This window comes from Carassius auratus, chromosome 15, assembly GCF_003368295.1.
Source record: "Carassius auratus strain Wakin chromosome 15, ASM336829v1, whole genome shotgun sequence".
NCBI lineage: Eukaryota > Metazoa > Chordata > Actinopteri > Cypriniformes > Cyprinidae > Carassius > Carassius auratus.
This window is the reverse complement of record NC_039257.1, coordinates 18638456-18660763: the sequence shown is the minus strand read 5'-3', so window position 1 is coordinate 18660763 and position 22308 is coordinate 18638456. Positions and strand designations below refer to the sequence as shown.

Here is a 22308-nt window from a genome sequence, read left to right as displayed (position 1 = left end):
CGAAGGTCATGCAAAATATATTCACAGAAGTCGATAGGTAATTATTAGATTTTTTATTCATGGCTTTAGACACGGGGCAAACTAATAGTGCATGAGTACCGCCACAAAATTTGCAGGTATGTAGGTAATGGCAGTGCTGTCTGGTGCATCTCCTGCTGTTGAAAGCGATGCATAGCTGCCTGTTTTCTGCTTCTGGTTGGGCTGGACGTGAGTTTGCTGAAGTCGCTGATCTTGGGATGTACTGTAGCTGGTGGATTTTGCCGGGGGAGTATCGGAGTATTGGGGTGCATCGAGATTTATTTGTGTGCAGGTTATGGTGGAGTGAGCCACTGACCTGCAGACTGTGCAAGAAATGCACCTGCAGTCTAGGAATACGCGGCTGTGCAAGTCTGAGTTGAGGGCTCCCCAATAAGGGCACTGATTCCACTGAGCGATTTGGATTGCACACTTAGCGGAAAAAAGCATTGGTGTAGCCATGAAGAGTGAATAGGGGGATTTTGCTTGGAGGAGGGTGGTGACATCGACTGGGGGCGGGGCTGTGTTTGACAGCGATTGTGGCCAAGCGCTTGCTTGAGCCGCAGGCCCGGGTGGCGGGGCTGTGTTTGGCGGCCAGTATGGCCAAATGTTAGCTTAAGCTGCAGGCTCGGCGCTGGAAGGAGCGGGAGGCGGGGCAGTATGTGACAACCAGTTCAACCAAGCGATAACTTGAGCATCGAGCCCGAAGCTGGAAGGAGCGGGAGGCAGCGCTGTATTTGGCGACTAGTTCGGCCAATCGCTTGCCTGGGCTGCGAGGTCTGGAATAAAAGTTCCATGCTGAGATGGGTGGTGGAGGCGGCCAGGAGCCTCATTGAGCTACAGCCTCCTGTGCTGTTGGGATGGAAACCGTGGTGGGAGGCTGGGCTCCAGCCGATATCGCGGGCCCCCCGGCCGTAGGATTCGGGGCGTGGCCCAGGCTTGCTGATGGCCTGTTGCTGCGGCTTAATAGCCACTGGGAGCTAGGCCTTGCGGCGGAGGATGGTGGAGTGCTGTGAGGCAGATTTCGAGGTATTCCTTTTTTGAGGGATTGGGGTTGACTGGGGAGAAATTTTATTATTTTGAAAGTTTGAGTACAAGTCGTAAAGTTCGGACTTATTCAATTTTGCTTGAATGTATGACATCAGTTTTGGACAGGGCCTGCCTCAGACTCGACACCGTCCATTTTTAGATTGGTGGAATCGTAGGCCTGGCCGAGCAGTAAGAGGACACGGGGGAGTCGGCTGCAGTTCTCACCGGAGGTGGCGAGGGTAGGCCTAGGCGTCTTGGGAGGCGAGTGGCTCACGTCATACCACACCCGCAGGTTGGAGCCTGGGGCTCGATTTGGTTGCCATGCCTGGTAGGGGTGGCCATAGAGCCGGCTGGCTGCGGTGATGGGGCCGGAGAAGAACTGGACGAGGAATCTCTGTTTTAGGACATTGTGCTATTCATGCGGACCAAAATGCTGATAAACCTTCAATGGATAGAGGTAAGTAAGCGATATTTATACTATGGGATTGATTACTTGATTACGGTCCATCTGTGTTGATAAGGCTAAGTATCTGACGTGCTCCTCCCAAATCTTGTTAATAAAACATCATATGAACATATCTGCGGGGCTCTGAATGCAAACTCCTTTTGTGGACACGTTATCCATGAAACAATGTACAGAAACACTGTAGCTAAACTCTAAAAATTCATAGCGTTTTAGTATAATGGTCTTTTCATTATAATAGTATGTTTAATAACAGTCCAAGTGAAACATAAATCTATAGGGGTGGTTGGATTTATTCATGCACTTTAAAATACTGATTTGAAGCTTCTTTTTTTCAGATTCTTACAGCTTTATCATAATAGGCTGTATATTAACTTATTTGGATAAAACTTGTAGTTCAGGCATTTGAGCTCCCCCATATAGTCAAAATTTCATAATCAACAACACCCCATGAATATTCGACTGTTAGATTGATAGTCGAATCAGGCTCCTCGAATCAAAGCATCAATTTGTCTACTATTCGGGGTCACCCCTATTCACAGTATTTGTGGAGCAATGATAATTAGGGTTGTACTCCCACCAGGCAATTTGAACCACGCACGCGCGTGTTTGACCCCCCAAAGTGCAGTTAGTTTGACTAGTGTGAGTGCTCCGTGCCACCCTTAGGCACGGTTGGTTTAGCCAGCCCTGGCCCGGTTGGTAGAGGGGGCCAGGGCATGCAGTGAGAGGACTAACTTCCCTGGAGCAAGGAACAGATAGTATTTTGTGTGCACTACTGTCATCATTAAGAAAACAAACATATTCAGTTACTACTACTACTCTACACTTTTCAATAAATTTAATTCAATCAAATATATTTAGGTTTATAATGGCTCTGGTTCTTACTTTATTGATAAACAGGAAATGTAGTTTTCGAGTAAAGCTGCAAATTTTTCATTAGCATCAGCTGTCTCCTTAATAGATTTCTGATACATACAAGTGAAAATCAATGCACATCATAAATTAGAAATTAATTATTATTAATTATTCATCAGAATATTAGCGAAAGTGGTTTTCTCCGTTATCTCATACGTAAGCGTGCTCTGGCCCAGAAAGTATAGTGCAAATGTGAGTGCAGGCCAGAGGGGGAGAGACTTCACATCACAATAGTTTAATTATTCACAATAGTCATAAAAAAGTCTCTTTAAATATACATTTTATGTTTAAAATAAACTATTTATTAAATATAGTTTTTATAGCAAACAGAGAAATTGTGTAACTCAGTAGATCTGGAGGCAGTTATGCATGGTGGGCCAAACTAAGAAAACTACAGTATTCCACACACACACACAATATTATAAAACTGAGTCACGGCAATGCAACAAAACTTGTCTTGCTCCTAGATGAACCTGACGTGAACGAAATTAACCTGCAGTCACTCCACAGACGTATATCCTTGCATCTCGCAGAATTCTCCAGTGTGGTAATGAACCTTCTGCGAGCAGGTCTGCTCTATTTACATTCAGACATTCAGCCTTCGTCATATGAACTGTAGTGGGTGTTTATATCAAGGATCTTGTTAAGCTACAGCAAAATAATAAATACAAGTGCTCTTGACATGTAATGTGTCTTATAATTTTAGCTGTGATAGTTGAGCATGTCGTGTTTTCCTCAGAGAAAGCAGTTAAATACAGCTGTGTATTTCTATACAAATATCTCTCAAACACTCATTATTGAAATAATCATGTATCTGTGTCCCTTAGGCTTCATGGTGGGTTTGTCTGCATTTATTTTGTTTATTTATTGACAGATTGATGCTATGACCCAGGTTGACCTTACATAGCACGTTTAGGGAATATGTTGCACTGTTTGTTTGTTTTTTTGTTGCAATGACTTTTGCTTTTCTGCAACTAGAAAAGGAAATTTTGTTGAGGTCAATTTTGAATGTCGGCCTGACAAAGTCTTACAGTATATGAAGGCCTTGGAATCTAAGCAAAAACTTGGAGTGTATGGAAATATTTGAAAATTAAAAGAGTGTTTTACATATTCTAGAGTGTTTCTGAGGATTCTAATACTTTGTTAGGTGGTTAATATGGTTTATGATTGGTTGCAAGGGAGTTGCTAGGTAGCTAGAACATTCAGAGTGGTTTCTAGGGTGTTGATATTGTGTTCTGAATGAATGCTTGTTAATTGCTTGAGCATTTTGGGTGGTTGCTATGCCATTACAACTTGCTAGAACGTTCTGGGTAATTGTTAGGGCAGGGACAGGCAACGTCAGTCATGGAGTGCCGCTATCCTGCAGAGTTTAGCTCCAACCCTAATCACCCACATGGAAAGAACCTATATGTGGATATATGTGCATATATGAAACCTATATGCAGTGTATATGGACATATATGCTGCATATATGCACATATATGATAATATATATATGCTGCATATATGCTGCATATATGCATATATATGCCACATATAGGCAAAATTGTGCATATACAGGAAATATAGGTATTGTATTGCTTCTTCATATCCACATATAAGCCCTATACATACAAGATATGTCTTCTATATAGCTAATGGCAGGATCTGGTCATTTTGTAGCTCATATCCCATTTTTGACTGTCATACATTATGCCTAGCTCATATTTTCTATTATCAAGGCAAAAACTAAGAATTAACGAAATTTTTTTTGCAAGATCTTATGTATGTGCGAACATGTGAAATTGGTATCACATGTAATTGGCATGTTATGGAATTTAACTGTGGCAATATATTAACATGATATACAGAGCCGGACAGTAACGGAGTACATTTACTTGATTACAGTACTTAATACAATTTTGAGGGATCTGTACTTTACTCGAGTATCATTTTTGGGGAGTACTCATGACTTTACTCAACTACATTTGAGAGGCAAATATTGTACTCTTTACTCCGCTACATTTCTATCCATAACCGAAATACCCATTACTTCTTCGGCCTGGTCCACATGGAGACGGACCCCCGATCTTTTTTTCCCTCATCTCAAGAAATATCCGCGTTCACACAAAACCGATGTAGTATACATGCCAGACCAGCATGTGGCGCTGTAATTCTGCCACAGAGATACACTTACAATGGAGAAGAAGGAAGAGGAAGAGGAGGAGGAGGAGGAGGAGGAGGAGGAGGAGGAGGAGGAGGAGGCGGCATTTTATTTATGTTAGCAACATATTTGTCTTATTTTTGTTCTTGTACTATATTTTTTGTTTTGTACTATTTTATTGATCTTGAGTAAATAATGTAAATTTCTACATTTTGGACTGTTATTTATGTTGCCTAGCAGCTATGGATTTTAATTTTACTATTATAGGTGAACATATAGGTACATATATACGTGCATATATGTACCTATATAGGTATATGTATGCACATATATATGTGTACATATATGTGTAAATATATGCGTGCATATATGTACATATATATGTTCATATGTACATATATATGTGTGCATATATGTACATATATGTACAGATACTATAGGAAAATGGCCAATTTTATATATGTCCTATAAATTATAAACCTATATCAAAACCTATATTGAAACATATATGTTTATATAGGTTTTTTTCTTCCATGTGGGCAAACATGCCTGAACAAGCTAATTAAGGTCTTCAGAATTACTAGGGCTACAGGCATGTGAGTGTTTTTTTTTTTTTTCAGAGCTAAACTCTGCAGGACATCTGCACTCCAGGACCGATGTTGCCTATCCCTGTACCTCAGTCGTGGTATTGCCGGCCCAAGACTCAAACCTCAGGGTTAGGAGTCAAACTCTCTAACCATTAGACCACGACTTCCCTACGCTGGCTGCTGAAGTACTAAATTATTATTTATGGTGATACTAAGAAGTTACCAAAGTGTTTATATAGTTTTCTGGGTTGCTTATTAGTATTAGTAGTTTCTAGGGTGTTACTAGGTGATTTCTTAAGTGCAGAGTGGTTGCTAAGGTGCTGTAGGTGGTTACTAAAGGTCTGAATGGTTGCTAGGTTGCTAGTGTAAGGAGGATTTAGGCTGAGTGGATTCCATAAGCGGGTCTTTATTATAGGATCTGAGCATAAAATCCAAACAATATTCACAACTCGTGGTCAGGTCACAGGCTTGGGTCAAAACACAGGCAAAAAAATCCACTGGCAGACAAATCCAAAACAGTAATCCAAAAACGTGAGTCAAAAGAGCAAAAGCAAAGATCATAACAAGTATCAACAATGGAACAATGAAATAACGCTTAGTAAGGAAGTGAACTGGCAATACTTCGCAAAATGGCAGTGCAAACAAATGACTTATATACAGGGTGACAGGAAATGACAAGACAGGAAATGATGTGGCGGGAACAGCAAATGGCAGAGTTCAATATATGAGACCATAATAGTGGTGAATCCTTGAGAGTTAGGCAGATCAGTGACAAAGTCAATAGACAGGTGTGACCAGGGCCGTTGGGGAATTGGTAGCGGTTCTAGAAGTCCTGCAGGAAATTGTCGAGGTGTTCGTGAGTGAGCACAGATCTGACAAGCACGTACATAGTTACTGACATCTGCAGATAATGTGTGCCACCAAAAAGAATTTCTGACCAAAGCCGTGGTGCGATTAATTCCAGGGTGTCCAGAAGCAGGGGATGTGTGAACCCATTGAATGGTTCTGTTACACAGACTGGTTGTAACATATATTTTCCCAGCTGGGCACTCTGGAGGGGATGGCTCTTCGTGTTGGGCATGTTGAATCTCTTCCATAATGTCCCACTGGATGGGTGCGATGATGATGGATGGTGGTAAGATGGTTTCTGGTCTCATCTGTGAATTGGCAGAGTCATAGATACGTGACAATGCATCTGCCTTACTATTTTTGCTCCCTGGACGGTATGTGACTGCGAAATTGAACCGAGTGAAAAAGAGTGCCCATCTTGCCTGACGAGGATTCAAACGCTTGGCATTCTTGATATACTCTAGGTTTTTGTGGTCTGTAATGACCTGAAAGGGATGAAGGGTGCCTTCTAGCCAGTGTCTCCATTCTTCAAGAGCGGCCTTGATGGATAATAATTCCTTGTTACCAATATCGTAATTATCGTAAAAATGATGGTTTTCATTAGCAACTGACAAAATGATGGGAAGTGACAAGCATAAACTGATTTGTAAAGTATTGAACATGTGACTCTCTCGATAACTTGAATAGGGGTTTGCAGCAGGTTTAACAGGACAGTTGGAACAGCGATGTCCTGATTCACCACAGTAGAAACAGAGTTGATTGAGTAATCTTCTTCTCCGTTCATCAGGTGTTAAGTGAGTTCGTCCAATTTGCATGGCTTCAGAGGGAACAGACTGACATGGTGTTTGCGCAGTAATAGTAGGCACATAAGCGAAGTTAGACTTGGGACTTGGTTGAGTTCGTAAAAGATTGTCAATCTTGATAGCAAGGGTAATAAACTGGGAGAAGTCGAGGGAGTCATCTTTACATAGTAATTCCGCTTGTAATTTAGCAGACAGACTTGAACGAAAGATGTGCGTCAAAGCAACATCATTAAACCCACTTTGTGCTGCGAGAGTGCGAAACTGGATAGCATAGTCAGAAGCTGGCCTGTTGTCTTGGCGTAACTGAATTAGTTGAGTTGCTGCATCCATGCCCCCAGCAGGATATTGGAAGACATCACGAATCAATTGCGTGAAATAACTATAAGATTGCTGGATATGTGTATCATGATCCCAAACAGCAGTAGCCTACTCTAATGCTTTCCCGGTAAGCAAGGTCATGATAAATGAACACTTTGTATGGTCTTGGTGATAAGTTTCAGGTTGGTTAGAGAAATAGATAGAACACTGTCGTAGGAAACCAGTACAGTTGTCAGGAGAGCCATCAGACTTATCAGGTAACGCGAATCTTACCGGGTCAGGTCGTGGGGCAGGGAGAGACCGAATGTACTGTGTCAAATGCTCATTGGTGGCTTGTAGAGTCAACAACTGGTGTTGAAAACCATTCAGCAGATCCTTTTGATACTCGATGGTAGAAAGGAGTTGAGAGACTTCTGCTGGATCCGCACCGGGCGAAGTATTCTGTAAGGAGGATTTAGGCTGAGTGGATTCCATAAGCGGGTCTTTATTATAGGATCTGAGCATAAAATCCAAACAATATTCACAACTCATGGTCAAGTCACAGGCTTGGGTCAAAACACAGGCAAAACAATCCACTGGCAGACAAATCCAAAACAGCAATCCAAAAATGTGAGTCAAAAGAGCAAAAGCAAAGATCATAACAAGTATCAACAATGGAACAATGAAATAACGCTTAGTAAGGCAGTGAACTGGCAATACTTCGCAAAATGGCAGTGCAAACAAATGACTTATATACAGGGTGACAGGAAATGATGTGGCAGGAACAGGAAATGGCAGAGTTCAATATTCAGGTGAAGGCTCCCTCTGGTGGACTGGTTTGGTGGATCAAACGTTACAGCTAGCCTCAGTCCGAGGTTGATGCTGAGATGGCAGCTGTGCTTGCCCTGGCACCTAAGAGCATCAGGCTGGAGTGGTCTCTCCCACCCTGCCCCGAGCACTTGTGGCTTAGCAATTGGTTTCTGGGTGCTGAGCGTGACACTAACTTATATATATATATATAAAATTGTTTGTTTTTTTTTTGATGGAAGTTTTCGGTTAGTCTGCTTTCACTTTAAGGAAAACACGAATCCAATATACTGATCCATATGTGTTTTTCTTTCTCAGCTGTTTACGTTAAGATATACAGTATTCCTAACCGACTGTCTCTAAGATATTCGCCAAGGTGCACGTTGATGTAATTTGGATGGGTTGAATGCAGAGCACCAATTCCAAGTATGGGTAGCCATACTTGGCAAATGGTCACGACTTTCACTTTCATTTTATGTGTGACATCGACACATCGTATTGTTAGACATTTAATCGATATATAGTTACACCCCTATTTCCAAGGTGATATAAGTAGCTGATATGGTGTTTCTTGACAATGCCAAAATCCTGAGTGGTATCTTGGGTGTTACATGTAGTAACTATATTGTTCTGTGTCGTTGATAAGGTGTTACTTGGTGGTTTATATGGTGTTCTGGGTGGTGTGCTAAAGCAGTTAACTGCTACTAGATGTTTAACCTAAATTGAAAACTAATGGTTGAAATGGGCTCTGCAGTCCAAATTCAAAAGATTTCAAAAGTTTCTCTTGTCCCTCCTCCTCAAACTTGATGTTCAAGTGGTTTTCCAGATCAAGGACATGCAACGGAACCTTCACAGAAATCCACCCACCTTAGTTACTGTTTCTACCTCCGACAAGCCATGCTACACATCAATGCTCTCACGCAGTTAAAAATACATTGTGGAGCAAAGAGGAAACTGACAACGGGCTGACAGACAAGACAGAGCAGGTTACTTCTGTTATGAAACAGTATTTCTTAATTTTTGTAAGGATTTCAATGTACAATCAACAATGTATACCATTTTGTGTTTCTTTAATGTATCGTGACATATCACTCTATTGCCTCAGTTCAAGCGGCATGTGAACCAATATTCTTTTCATATTTACTTAAAGCACAAAATAAACATGAATGAACATCAGAACGTGTTTTTTTTTTCCCAACTGTGGAAACACACCAATATGCACCATGTTTGATTGACAGGCAATCTGACCAATCACAATGCCGAATCTGCCATTTTGGTCCACCAAACAAACCAGACAGGAGAGTAGGTTAACGTTTGTGGACTTGAACTTGAAGAAATGGTGTATGCTTACTTCAATGGCATCCACGCTGTGTTTTCTGTCAACTGGCAACCCTGGGTAAATTGTAAGTGGGCAGAGTCACACAGACCAAAACAGAGACAGATATTCCGACATGGAACACATATTTCAAAGTATAATAACTGGATGTTTGGAGAAACAATTTTGAACTTAGCAAAACATTATGATATTTTTGTGCTTTAGTACAGTCAAAAACTTACATACAGCAATTTTAAGAACACTCATTACTTGCATGGCTTTTTGGAGCTTAATACTCAACTTACTTTAGCATGGTTATCATTTCCAGTTTCAGATGGAGGACTTGCTTTTTTCATATTTTTACGTTTTCTGTTTAAAAACGTTAAGTCTACAAGGTTATGTGCTAAATGAAGGTTCACTACTAAAAAGTGCAATGTACAGGAGAAGCCTGACCAATAAATCTCATTAAAATGTTCAATCCTGTTTAATGTAGCGAGAATTAAGCTTCTCACTTAAAGGTCCATGTCTATAAAAGCCTGAAGTAGCCAGACAGAATCGTAAAAAAAAAAAAAAACTTTTTCAATGCTCTTTGGACTCGGAGTTCAGCCGAGTATTGATTTTGATCTACTTATTCATCAATACAAATGTGAATAAATTGCTTAGCCAGAGACAGAGTTGCAGAGGACCGTGCCAAACTGCACTACCACTGAGAAATGAATAAGAAAATTGCTTTCTTATAGTTACAGCACACCTGGGTTGAAATCAGAAATTTATCCCCATACATTTCATCAAGTGACACAATGACAATGTAATTACTACTGTATGTGTTTTAATTAAAACTGTATGTGGAAACATACCTGACATTCATAATAGACTACAGTTTTATAGAATATAAAACCTAGAATCTAAAAAATATTTTTAAACATTCGTAAATTTACTATATGAAGATACGGATCAAATATGTTGCATTACTCCTAACCATTTCAAAAGGTTAATGTGTGAACAAATTCACCAAGAACAAGTTTTTTTTTTTTTTTGTCAGTTTAAGCTGCATAGTATTCTGAATATGTTTGCTTGATTATTATTTTTTATATATAATTGTCAAAACTGTTCCATTCTGCTCGTTTTTGAAATGTACTTTGCAAGAAATAACCCCCCAATGGGAAACACGCTTCTTTCCTTGTCCCTCTAAGCTCGGCACAGCCGGAGCAGGTCCCAGGTGGACTACATTAAAGTGTCAAAGACACGGAAAGGTAAGATGAAATCTATGAAGCCGAATCCACTACTTTGGAAACAAAGGTCGTCATTACTCTTCAGTTCAAAGGTCAAATCACTAAAGAACACATTTAACTCTCTAATTCAGCAGCATCCTTGACAATGACACATGACATGGCATATTTCCTTTTTAACAGATGGAACTTCCTCAATAAAATTGACAATTTAATTGGTTAAATGTAAGTTACCGTACTACATACAGTATAGTGAACTAATAATATGTCAGTAGACACTTTCACAGCTTGAGAAACTTCTTTCACATTCTAGTCCATTTGATTATGCCATTTAATTATCCATTTAAAAGTGTTTTTGTTATATACTCAAAAAGTGAAATATGTACTGTATCACGCCAATTATCAGTAATTTTATTCAAATGTCAGTACAATTTAAAATAATGTTTTTGTTTTTAATATATTTCCACATGAATTTTCAACATCATCACTCCAGTCTTCAGTCTTGCACAATCCTTCAGAAATCATTCTAATATGCTGATTTGCTGCTTAGTTATTATTGATGCTCAATTATTAATGGTATTATTATCAGTGGTGAAAAGAAAAAGTCTTCATTACTTTTAGATCAAAGGTCAAATCATTATGGAACACATTTAACTTTCTAATTCAGTAGCATCCTTGATAATGCCACATATCCATTTCCTTTTTAACAGATGGGACATCCTGAACTACTAGAGCAACCAGAACAACCACCAATGGAGGTGAAAATTGCATATTCATATTATATCCCACCTCATTTTTGGAAAAAGCTTCATATTACTTTCCAGAATGTTTCCAGCAATAAGTGGAAATCAAACATTAGATCACACTGGAAACATTGTAATATAAGGAATCATTGTGCAGAAAAAGAGAGAAAAAAGCAAGGTCTCATTTAGCCTATGAATTATTGTCAACATATCGGTCATGGATATTTTCAGGGGCATTTTATGATTAAATTAGAGGTGCTACTAAGTGAAATCTAGACAGTATAAAGTAATATAAATCTTGAAAACACTCTATTTGTTTAACATGTTAGACATAACATACAAGACGGTATTTGATATACAAGGAACTTAAACTTACCTGAATGAAACTCTTGCACGGTTTGGAGAGCGTGTAATATTTAAGCATACTGCAGCTCTGAAAAGAGTTTCATGGAAGACTGCCTTACATTAAATCTGTTATATCCATGTTAAACAGGAGCTTCAGTCCATATGCTCAGAGCTGGATTTAAACTTTTAAACCTTCCGTTCTGACAGCTATGACTGCATTCCCATAAAGCAGAAATTTTAGAGCAGGAAATCTCGGGTATGATAAATGTATTATTCAAATTATTTAGTCCAGCATTCTGACAGACAAACAAAGGGTAGCCAACTGAGCTTTTTCATTAAGGATCAATGGTCCCTTTCTGCTGCTGAAATAGTTTTTCATTCTAGCTGTGGGTGTTAGCTAGAAACCCAAAATGGTGCTACTTAATTTGCTTACAAATGAACACGAGCGTTAGATATGAATGAGAAGCCATCATCCATTTAAACGTCAAAAGAATATAGTGTGTAATATATAATGCAACAATACTTGAATAGTGTTAGAGTAACAATAGCAGAAATAGTTTACCATTATCATAATAATTGCATTCATTTATGCAACCATTTCATGGTTTTCTAAAAAATATGTAGAATATGTAAATGTAGCTATAAAAAATACTATATATAGTTACTTATTAAAGCAACCTGCCATTTAAACAGAGTATTCAACAAAATAATTATGAAACAAATTAATGGATGTTCTCAAACTACAAAAAAGTAATTAATTAATTAAATAAATAAATAATAATAATAATAATAATAATAATAATAATAATAATAATAATAATAATAATAATAATAATAAATTACTGTGGCATTCATAAAATCGATCTGCAGTGGAAAGATCTCAAACCCTTACATGACAGTTTCAGCATCCAGCCCAATTAGCCATCAGTTGCCCCCATCCCATTCAGCATCCATCCCAAATATAATTCCACAGGTTAGGACATTTCTTTCACATTCTTTTACATTTAATTATACAAATCACTTTTGCTACATGTCACTGTAAAAACTAATAAAAAAATAAAAAATAAATAAATAAAATGTGTTAATTGGTTATGTCAGGGTTATGGACCAGTCTGTGTGTTTTTCTCCCTGTGACCCAGTTTTTGTCTCCCATTGATTGTGTTAATTTAATCCCAGGTGTGTTCCATTCTTCCTCAATTATCCTGTTTTTAAAAGCCCTAGTCCATTCAGTTCTTGTTTGTTGGGTCTACTTGTTGCTATGTTTTCTGTGATTCCCTGTGTTGGATGTAAACTGTTCCCTGGACTCCATTAAAGATTCTTTCATGTATTCCATGTCTCCTCATTCCTCTCTACACAGAGTGTGACAGAAGACCCTACTCACAACAGTTTATTGCATTTTTCCCCTCCGTTTTGTTTCCATTTTCCTTCCAGTGTTTTTCTTTCCGTTGTGTTCCATAGATCCCTTCCTTCCACACCAGACTGTTCCTGTTCCTGGCACGCATCACCAACTACCCAGACAAACTGCTTAGTGTGTTCGACAATGGCAGTTTGAACATCGCGTGCGGAGCACCATCGTCAGATGACTGCCCTCGAGCAAATTTGGCTACCTTTGTGGAGTGGACACTGGCGAGAAATGGATCTCCATTCCCTGTCGGTTCCAAGGAGTTTATCGCCAGTGCCACTCCTGACCCAGAGCCCAGCCAACCATCTCCCCGCAGTACGGAGCATCAGCCTGTGCCCACTGATGATGGAGAGCCATTTCACACCGCGATCCACAAGCCAGAGCAAAGCCAAGCATCTGAGCAGATGATCGCCCTGGAAGTTGAGCCAAACCCGTCAGACCAAGTGCAAGAGCAGGCTACAGAGCCCACCACAAGGGAGAAAGTCATGGACGGTGTGAGCACAGAGGGAGCTCCGCCCCCTGCATCGTGGCTGAGCATGAGCTGAGTATGGCACAGCGTTGGTGCCAAAACAAAGAGGGCAGGGCTCCAGACCCTGAATCCAATTCAGAGCATCCTCTAGTACCTGCTCCTAGAAAGCTCCTTCCAGTGCCCTCTCCTCGAAAACGCTCACCCTTCCACCCGCTCCAGCCTCCCCCACCGCTGTCATCTGGCAGCCACTCTGCTCGCCCTCAGCCCACCATCATTGTGGTGTGAGCCCTAAGGGACTACCAGCGCTGCCGGGGTCTGAGTATTTCAGCCTCCGAAGCCTGTACTCTGCCTCTACTCCTAGCCCCCTCACCTCCACAATCACAAATTGATCCATCAGCTCCACCAGGTTCCCCTTGTTCCTCCGGCTCCACCTTGATCAGGCATTGACCCGCCATTGCCTCTTCACTCCTCTCCTCTGGCTGTGCCTCATTACTCCGTCCCACCGTCTCCGTTGGGCTCCTTCCTCCCGCCAGCTCCACCTTGGTCTTCAGTCGCTCTGGCTCCGTGGCTGGCTTGTTGGCTCTCTGTCTCTGCCTCGGGGTCCTTCCACCGTTGGCACCACCATAGGCCACTGTTATGGCTGTGGCCTGGGTCCTGCTGTATTCTTCCTGCTCCGGGTCTCTCTTGTCTCCTCCCTGGCTTTTCACTTCATCACCCTCCTGGTCTATGTCTGCCGGCCTCCTCCTGGATATCCATCTTCCAGAACCCCCTTCCAAGTACCCTCCCACACCTCCTTCAGTTGTTGTCATGGTGCGGGGATGCACCTTCCGGTCAGTAGGGAGTGTTATGTCAGGGTTATGGACCTGTCTGTGTGTGTTTTTGCTCGCTGCGAGCCAGTTATTGTCTCCTATTGATTGTGTTAATTTGATCCCAGGTGTCAATTCAATTCCGTGTTGGATGTACCCTGTTCCTGGACTCCATTTAAGATTATTTCATCCATTCCATGTTTTACCATCACAGCAATAAATTACATTAAAGTATATGAACATGGTTTTAACATTAAAAAAAGTTTAATATAAAACATGAAAATATAAAAATTTTTAATAATACTTTTTTTTATCTTACTGACCCCAAATTCTGAATGGTATATAAAAACTGCGATAGTTACAGTGATTTCTATTACTCAATAAGACACACACCAGCAAACAATGATGCACAAAGAAACAAAACAGTGTCATTGAGTACAGTACAGTTATTTTAAACTCAATTCCCTGCAGTGTTAAAAAATAATGAGCTCAGATAACACTTACGTAAAGCTCTTACATAAAAACATAAAAAATGACTGTACATTTTACATGAAATATTCTTCTTTGTTTATGTACAAGTCCTGTGGGCATTTCACTCTGGGGGATCTGTGGTCATCTACCTCCAGAGTTGATTCTTTGGCATTAACAATTAAATAACATACAAGAATACAGAACGGCAAGACGTCACACAGTCTGTTCTGTTGCAGCCAATATGAAATTCAAGTCAAGTGATTGATTTTAACTGAGCTTGCACTCATTTCTTCCATCAGCACACATTTTAATGTCAGACACAACAGTTGTAACAGTCGGAGCATTCACATGCCCTTTGATGCATTAAAGATGAATGGTGATGTCAGCAGACTGTTTCGTGTAGCAGCCATAACATTAGCTAGCAGTTTTTAGTGTAGTGTAAGCCACAGGGCAAAAGGCTAAACTGAGTTATTTCAGAAAATCCTGTGTCCAACATCACGACAAATCAAATAACTGACACTGGCAATATATAGATTTTCTTTGATATATACTGTACAGTACTGAGGTATGAAACAAATACAGGCATTTTCAATAGTTGACTTAAATAGCTCTGTTTGAAAATAATGTAATTATAAAATGACGGGTATTTTTGTTAAACCTGCAACTATACAGAAAATGTAAATCATTAGAAAAAGCTGAAAAATATCTTTTTTGACTTTCATATGACTGGGAAATAATGTGATTGTTGTGATTATTGTTAAATAAATATATTCAACAATAAGAAACGTATGCTAATAGTAATACTATAGAGTATTTTTTAATTCTATGTATTTGTTTGTTTTTTATATATATATTTAATTTATTTATTTTTGCAAACTTACAACAGGCACACATTGTAGCATTTATAATAGTTTACAATTGTTAATTGTCAGACTGTACAAACTATTAAAATGGACATGAGCATATGCAGAGTTTTACATCATCAATCTGACACGTTCAGTGATAGTGAACCACATTCACAGGTGAAATTGAAAAGGTGGCTAGCAAATGAAAACAATCTCTAGCATTCCTTTTGATATTGGCTTGTCTTGAAAAGAAAATAATAAATAAATGTGCCTTAAAACTTGACATTGGCAGAATTTAATCAGAGGTAAAAATTCAATCACAATGATTATTAATTTGCTGTCGATGAATACGCTAACTGGATTCTTTTAGCATTAGCAAAATTTGTCGAAATTAAAGAGTGTGCACTGGAAACAAACCCATGCTGCCACATCTGAAATCATGAGACAAGGTTATCTAGCGGTTGCGAAAAAAAAAAAATTCTCCCATACACCATGTTTAAAGTTTGAGGCCCTCCCAACATGGGAATCTGGGTATCAAAATTATTCCCGAACTTCCCAGTGGTAAACACTACATCAGAGGGCATTTGTGTGCAGTTTATTCCTAGGTAAATCATCTTTATGGAAATTCCAAGAGCACGCAAAGGCAGCATAAAAACACCAGAGATACATCCAACAAGACCTGACAATACTAAGATTCAAGGGCTCAAATACACCCAGGGTAACTGGCTAACAATACACAGTCGCAAACACTAGGGAGTAGACAAGAAGAAGAAGAGAGAAAAAAATTAATAATAAAATCCGAACTTTAAGTCCAAAATAAAAAGCATGAAAAAGATTTTAAATTACATTATGAATGTTTCAATTTCTCAGAGTGGCTTGATTCAGAATACATGAAAAAAGTTGTTCTTAGATACTAAAACAGCATATCATGAGCTGAATGTGTATTAATCATTCATGTCGGCTCCAATAGCATTGTGGTTAAGCGCGTCGCCATGTAGCGCTGTTGTGCTTCGGGAGACCCGAGTTCGAGTCTTATTGGGGAAGTCGTGGCCTAATGGTTAGAGGGTTGGACTCCCAATCGAAGGGTTGTGGGTTCTAGTCTCGGGCCGGAAGGAATTGTGGGTGTGGGTAGTGCATGAACAGCTCTCTCTCCACCTTCAATACCACGGCTTAGGTGCCCTTGAGCAAGGCATCGAACCCCCAACTGCTCCCCGGGCGCCGCAGCATAAATGGCTGCCCACTGCTCACAGTGTGTGTGTGTGTGTGTGTACACTGCTCTGTGTGTGTGCATTTCAGATGGGTTAAATGCAGAGCACAAATTCTGAGTATGGGTCACCATACTTGGCTGAATTTCACTTCACATCACTTTAATGAATACAGTGTATGGGGACCATATGAGCCATTTTCCCAGGACGCGTTCTTGCCAGGATTTTTATATTGCCTGAAATATCCAGTTTTTTGCTGTTTGTGCTGTGCAGATTGAACATTGTATGACATTCATAAAATTTGCTATAAAAGGATATATCTTTATATATGATTTATAAAGCAGTTGTTTCGATATTGTGTAACCTCACTTTCACAATTCTTTGCCAAATGCTAAGGGCATTATTTTACAGCTTATAACTTTGGGTTTTAACTAGATCTGATTGAATATTGTAATAATTAATTCTACTGTGGTTCTGATTGTCACAGATCGTCCTAGCCCTCTCATCTCCAGCACCCAGGGCTCCCAGTCACCCGAATACTAACCATCCACACCTGTTCCCAATCAGACCATCATCAGCACTCTATTTAAGCACAGACCTCAGCCTCAGTCAGTGTCTAACCTCGAATTAAGAAAGTGTAACTTACATTTTCTCTATGCTTACCTGTGATGCTCCTGAATGTCCTGTGTCCCACCTTGAGGATTGTCTCCCTTTGCTACTTATGCCATTGCTGAGGTGTGCCTAATTGTGTAAATGAAAATCTTAACTATAAAGCCACAAAATAACTGTTATGCATCTCCTAATGAAACACAATAGTTGTTTGACTTAAGGTGGCACTCCGATTACAGGGTGTTTTTGTCATTTTTATGTCAAATAAATCTTGGTGTTTTGCTTTGTCAAAGCAGTGTTGTTGTAGTAAAGGTACACAGCTACAGTTGTGTTGCTGGGTTTTGAAGCAGGTTGGGTTATTTATTTATTTAATTTTTTTTTTTTTTTTTTTTCATTCTATTTACAGCAATTTCATTATCCAGTTGGTTCAGATGTGGATGAACTGTAGATGTATGCATACTGCCAGAGGTGGGTACTAAGTTAAATAAGTTTTTTTTTTTTTCAACATGTTTAATTTTAATAGGTTAACGCTATAAAAGGTATTTTATTCCAAATACGTACTACAAACTAGTTAGTGTATTCAGCAGGCATAATATATTTAAAATAGCTTCAGATGAATAAGGTATTGCAAGTATTAGATCCAACAACAGTAATAATACAGTGCGTTGACATAAGGAAAGGTACTTTTGGTACTTCTAAAAGAAAGTACTTCTGTACTTTTACTTAAGAAAAGATCAGTCATTACAACCTTTACTTGTATTGGAGTAATATTAGACCAGAAGTATCTGTACTTTCACTCAAGTAATAGAGTTGTTTGTCCACCTTGATATTAAGGTAACGATATTCAAATATGCATTAAAGTTTTAAATTAAATGTGTAAAAATGTTACTTTGAAATTGCATCCTTACACACGTTTAAAGAGGTCATCGGCTGGCCCTTTTCCACAAGTTAATATAAAAAATATATAACATCAGTTTTTTTTTTATTTTATTTTTTTGTGGTTGTGAATATATAGTAGGTATTTTGACCTGTAACTTTGAGATCATTTGTAAGGAAAGAAGATGTATTGGACATAAATGTGTTTTCTATTTTAAATGTGTTTTTAAAAAAAGGACCTAAGACCTTCTTTTCCTTCCGTGTATCATGGATCATGGACCTCCAGGTGCCCTTGGGAAAAGCAACACTATTTTAAAAACAGTTGAGCCACTGTCATGCTACTGAAAAATGTGGTTAAAGTGCAACACAGTACACAAATAGTGCAGCAAGCCCTTCAGATAAAAATAATAATACAATAAAGTTTAAATTTAGTTGATTTGAGTATTTGTCTCTTAGCAGTATATGCTAATGTACTCCTACATATACACAAACTTCAGCAAATATGCTCCAATTTCTGCAGTCTCTTTCCATCTCTCCCTTAATACCGCCTGCAACTGACTAGCAATAGTAATCAGCAAGTGTTTCATTTTTGAAATTCTGAAGAGGGGTTGAGTGGGTTTTTGGTTAAATGCTGGAAATAAGTTCTGCAGTTAACTCAAGCCCAATAAATGTTCATGTTTCATTCTACAAGATAAAACACACAAGTAATTGTGATTACAGAGATTGTCAAAAATATGAAATGTTATCAAGCTGAACTGATGCATTTATTAGTAGTCCACTTTTAGAAACTATTCAAACTCAAACTTTCTGTTTTTAAATAAAGATTAAAAGTGCTGTCAGAAACTTAATGTTGATAACATTGAAGTCATGTGACTGTGGTATAAGTTGGTTAATAGCTCACATTTAGTTTTTACTTCTGCCGATTGTATGTATTTAGGCTTATAAACTTCAAGATGTGCTCTTCTGAAGTATATCATGATGAATAAAATACGTAAGAATCATATACTTTTATTGGACACAGAGCTTATTTTCTACAATCCAAGAGCCAGTTAAAAAAATAATAATAATCTCAAGAAACCAGGGAGATATGAGCAGCCTCCTATTGGGATGAGACTATCAAGGTTGCCAACTCCACGGTTTTACAATGGAATTGGTCTACATTTACACTGTAGCTGCGGGTTGTCTAGTCCGGGGGTTAAAGCAAGCTCTCCCCTCCTCCCAGAATGCTATATTCACAGAAGGGAACTGTGTAAAAAAAAAAAAAAAAAAAGTCACTTGGAGGTGATTGTTATGATACTGTATGTCCCGCCCCAACTTCCTGTTTCCGTTGGAAATATGCCAACATAGGAAAGAAATATCATGAGTTCTTTCATCAGTATATCTGCAGAACATATACAAGGGAAGAACACTGACCTGAGAATGACCGAATGAATCCCCGAACTACAGTACTCTGCTTGTTTTTGTTGTAATTTTGATCTTTCACTACAGCCATCAATGAGGAAACACACAGCCTCCAGCAGTGACAAAGCTTAGTCGCTTATTCAAATACAGGAGCTGTCGGGGGTGATAAAACAAATGAACTGCAGCAAAAATCAAAAGCTAGTCATTGAGCACCGGCGCATCCGCCCTAGTGCTCCTTTAATATTTGCGAAAGAGCCGTAGAGTTAGCACCTCTATCAGGATCACCTGACCGTAGCTTTAACATAGTCATCTGGGAGACCGTAGTGCTGCTTATGCAAATTGCTGATTATGAATAATAGATCAGATGATGGCTATTACTGCGGTTCAACGGCTCACTGGCAATGACAGTGTACATTTACATGATGAATAATAAACGAGATATGTCTCATGGAGAGCTCTTACATGGAATCTCCTGCATCAAAAAAGCTTGTAAAGAGTATTTTTCATATAACCGTATAAGCATGTAAATGATTACACTGTCATTACACCATATGAGCATGCTTTAACCAGACAGGATGTTAATGCACAGCGCACATACAGTACAGATCCTACATTTTTTTTTTTTAGATTAACCAAGTAGTTGCCACCTCTTACTTGGTCACTTAACCTCTGGCTTAGAGTGAGAATGTGTTGAGTACCTGGAGTAAACCTGCTAATCTCACTGACAGTTGCACCCCCAATACTCATGGGGGCTCAGTTGTTCAAGTGGTTGGCAAAATAAATTGGTATAAACACCTGGTATAAACATGTATCTGATTTATGTCAGAATCCTGTGAAAACATCACAAAAATCTGTGACTAGATTTCATTGTTTGTTGAAGGCAAGGGTCTCTGTTATTTTTAATGCATAAGCTAACATACAATATGTACAATAGAGATGTGCATCTCCATAACTGAGGCATAACCTACGATACAATTAAGATACATATGAAGCAGCTAGCAATGAGATGCGATTTACCCTATTACTATGCAGTGCGATTTGATTTCGATTCAATTAAACACAATGCTATTCGATGCAATGGAAGAAAAAAATTATCACATTTATTTATTTGCTTCAGACAGACAGCAAATCATAAATTAAGTTATGTGTCTTCTGACTTTTAATGCCTCATAGCCTGTTTCATAAAACAAGTAAACCAAATAGGTCAGGCTTATGCTGGGAAACTAACCTGGTCCAGGATAGGCTAACTATCAGGTTAAGCTAAACTCTTCTAACGCTGAACAATAGGAATCCAAATATATTACCACTGACTCTCTCACATACTATAGCTATGCAGCCTTTATTTCTGGTTTTATAGTTATCAGAACAGATAGCAGAACATTAGAACATTACAATCTAACATTGCTCTTTAAAGCTTTGAAATCATTAAACTAAAAGTTAAATTAAACTAATACATTTTATAGGAAATGCACATGAACTCATCCCAGATTAGTAATTAGGACTGTTTTACATTTTATTTACCCATTGCAATAGTCCCTTTACAGTTCCTGCTATCATAAAAATACACTTACATATAGGTTTAAAAAAAATTGTTTAATTTTGAAAATTTTTTAAGTTTCACCCAATCTCATGTTAATCTTGAAGTACGTATAGAGAAATATTGCATCTATGGTCGCTGTGATTTTGCCAAGTAAGACATGTTCCTGGATCAACATTATTGTTCAAAAATATAGACTTAACCCAAACATAACCCTACCCCAAATTTATTCCTAAAATCAGTGTGAATTGATAGCTGATTAACAAGGGTGTAGAAGCACCTAGCCCTGATTTTAAGCCTAAAACAGATATTTCCTGAAAAGTTATATCTCAATTCTGATTGGAATGTTGTTTCCGGATCAACTAGGATGTTGATTCAGGAACTTATTGTGCTTGGTGAAGTCACACTCACCTGCATCCTTCATATCTCCAAATATCTTTGGTTTTATCATATTTCTAAAAGAAAGATACAAGGGCAAGCTTCCAGGGGCGTGCTGTGGGTGAGTGATGAGCACTTGAGCTGCCGAATGTCAACAAAACAGACATTTGATGACGTTTCACTTACTGTCTGCAGTTCTGAATCATGACCGGGGTCATTTATAGCTGGGACCACTACATATTTCAATATCAAACGATGTGCAAATAGAGTGTTGAACTGTGCCATGTCTATAAAACCTTCGTCAACAAACACACTTGTGAAACTTTGTTGCTTTCCCAGATAAACAGACTGTATCCACTGTTTACATAACACTGGGTTATTTAGGAAGCTGAATGAAGTTATCTTTCCCTTACAACCAAAAACACACTTCTTTGGAGACATTCTTCACGAGCAAGTCCCGTGCAGCGCTGCCACCGGATGAAGCTTGTTGATGACGCAATCTCAATCTCGCTCTGGTCAGTGTGCACAGGCATGTTTTTCCAGGAGATATTACCATATAAGGAGTTCCACCCTCGTCTACATCATGAAGAGCAAAAAAACAAAGCTCAGAAACTTGTATGAACTTCATCGTTTACGGAACTGTTTTAGCCCCAATTGATTTGTTAGGTTATTTCAGGTCAGATTTTGGACTTTAATCACTGCTTTTCCGAAGGTCTCCATAGTGTTGTTGGATGATTCTTCTGCACAATCTGACTTTGCTGCAGCCTGG

The 22308-nt window shown here is 39.0% G+C and overlaps 1 long non-coding RNA gene across 2 annotated transcripts; it reads left to right on the top strand.

Annotated features, from left to right (window-relative positions):
- The first annotated feature begins 17264 nt into the window (after window positions 1-17264).
- On the top strand, window positions 17265-18654 carry LOC113115566 (uncharacterized). Of its 2 annotated transcripts, none has more exons than XR_003293912.1 (3): window positions 17265-17473; window positions 17754-17815; window positions 18510-18654. It is a non-coding gene; the product is annotated as an uncharacterized LOC113115566 (long non-coding RNA). The 2 variants fall into 2 exon arrangements; XR_003293911.1 differs by having other exon boundaries at window positions 18460-18654.
- The last annotated feature ends 3654 nt before the right edge of the window (window positions 18655-22308 follow it).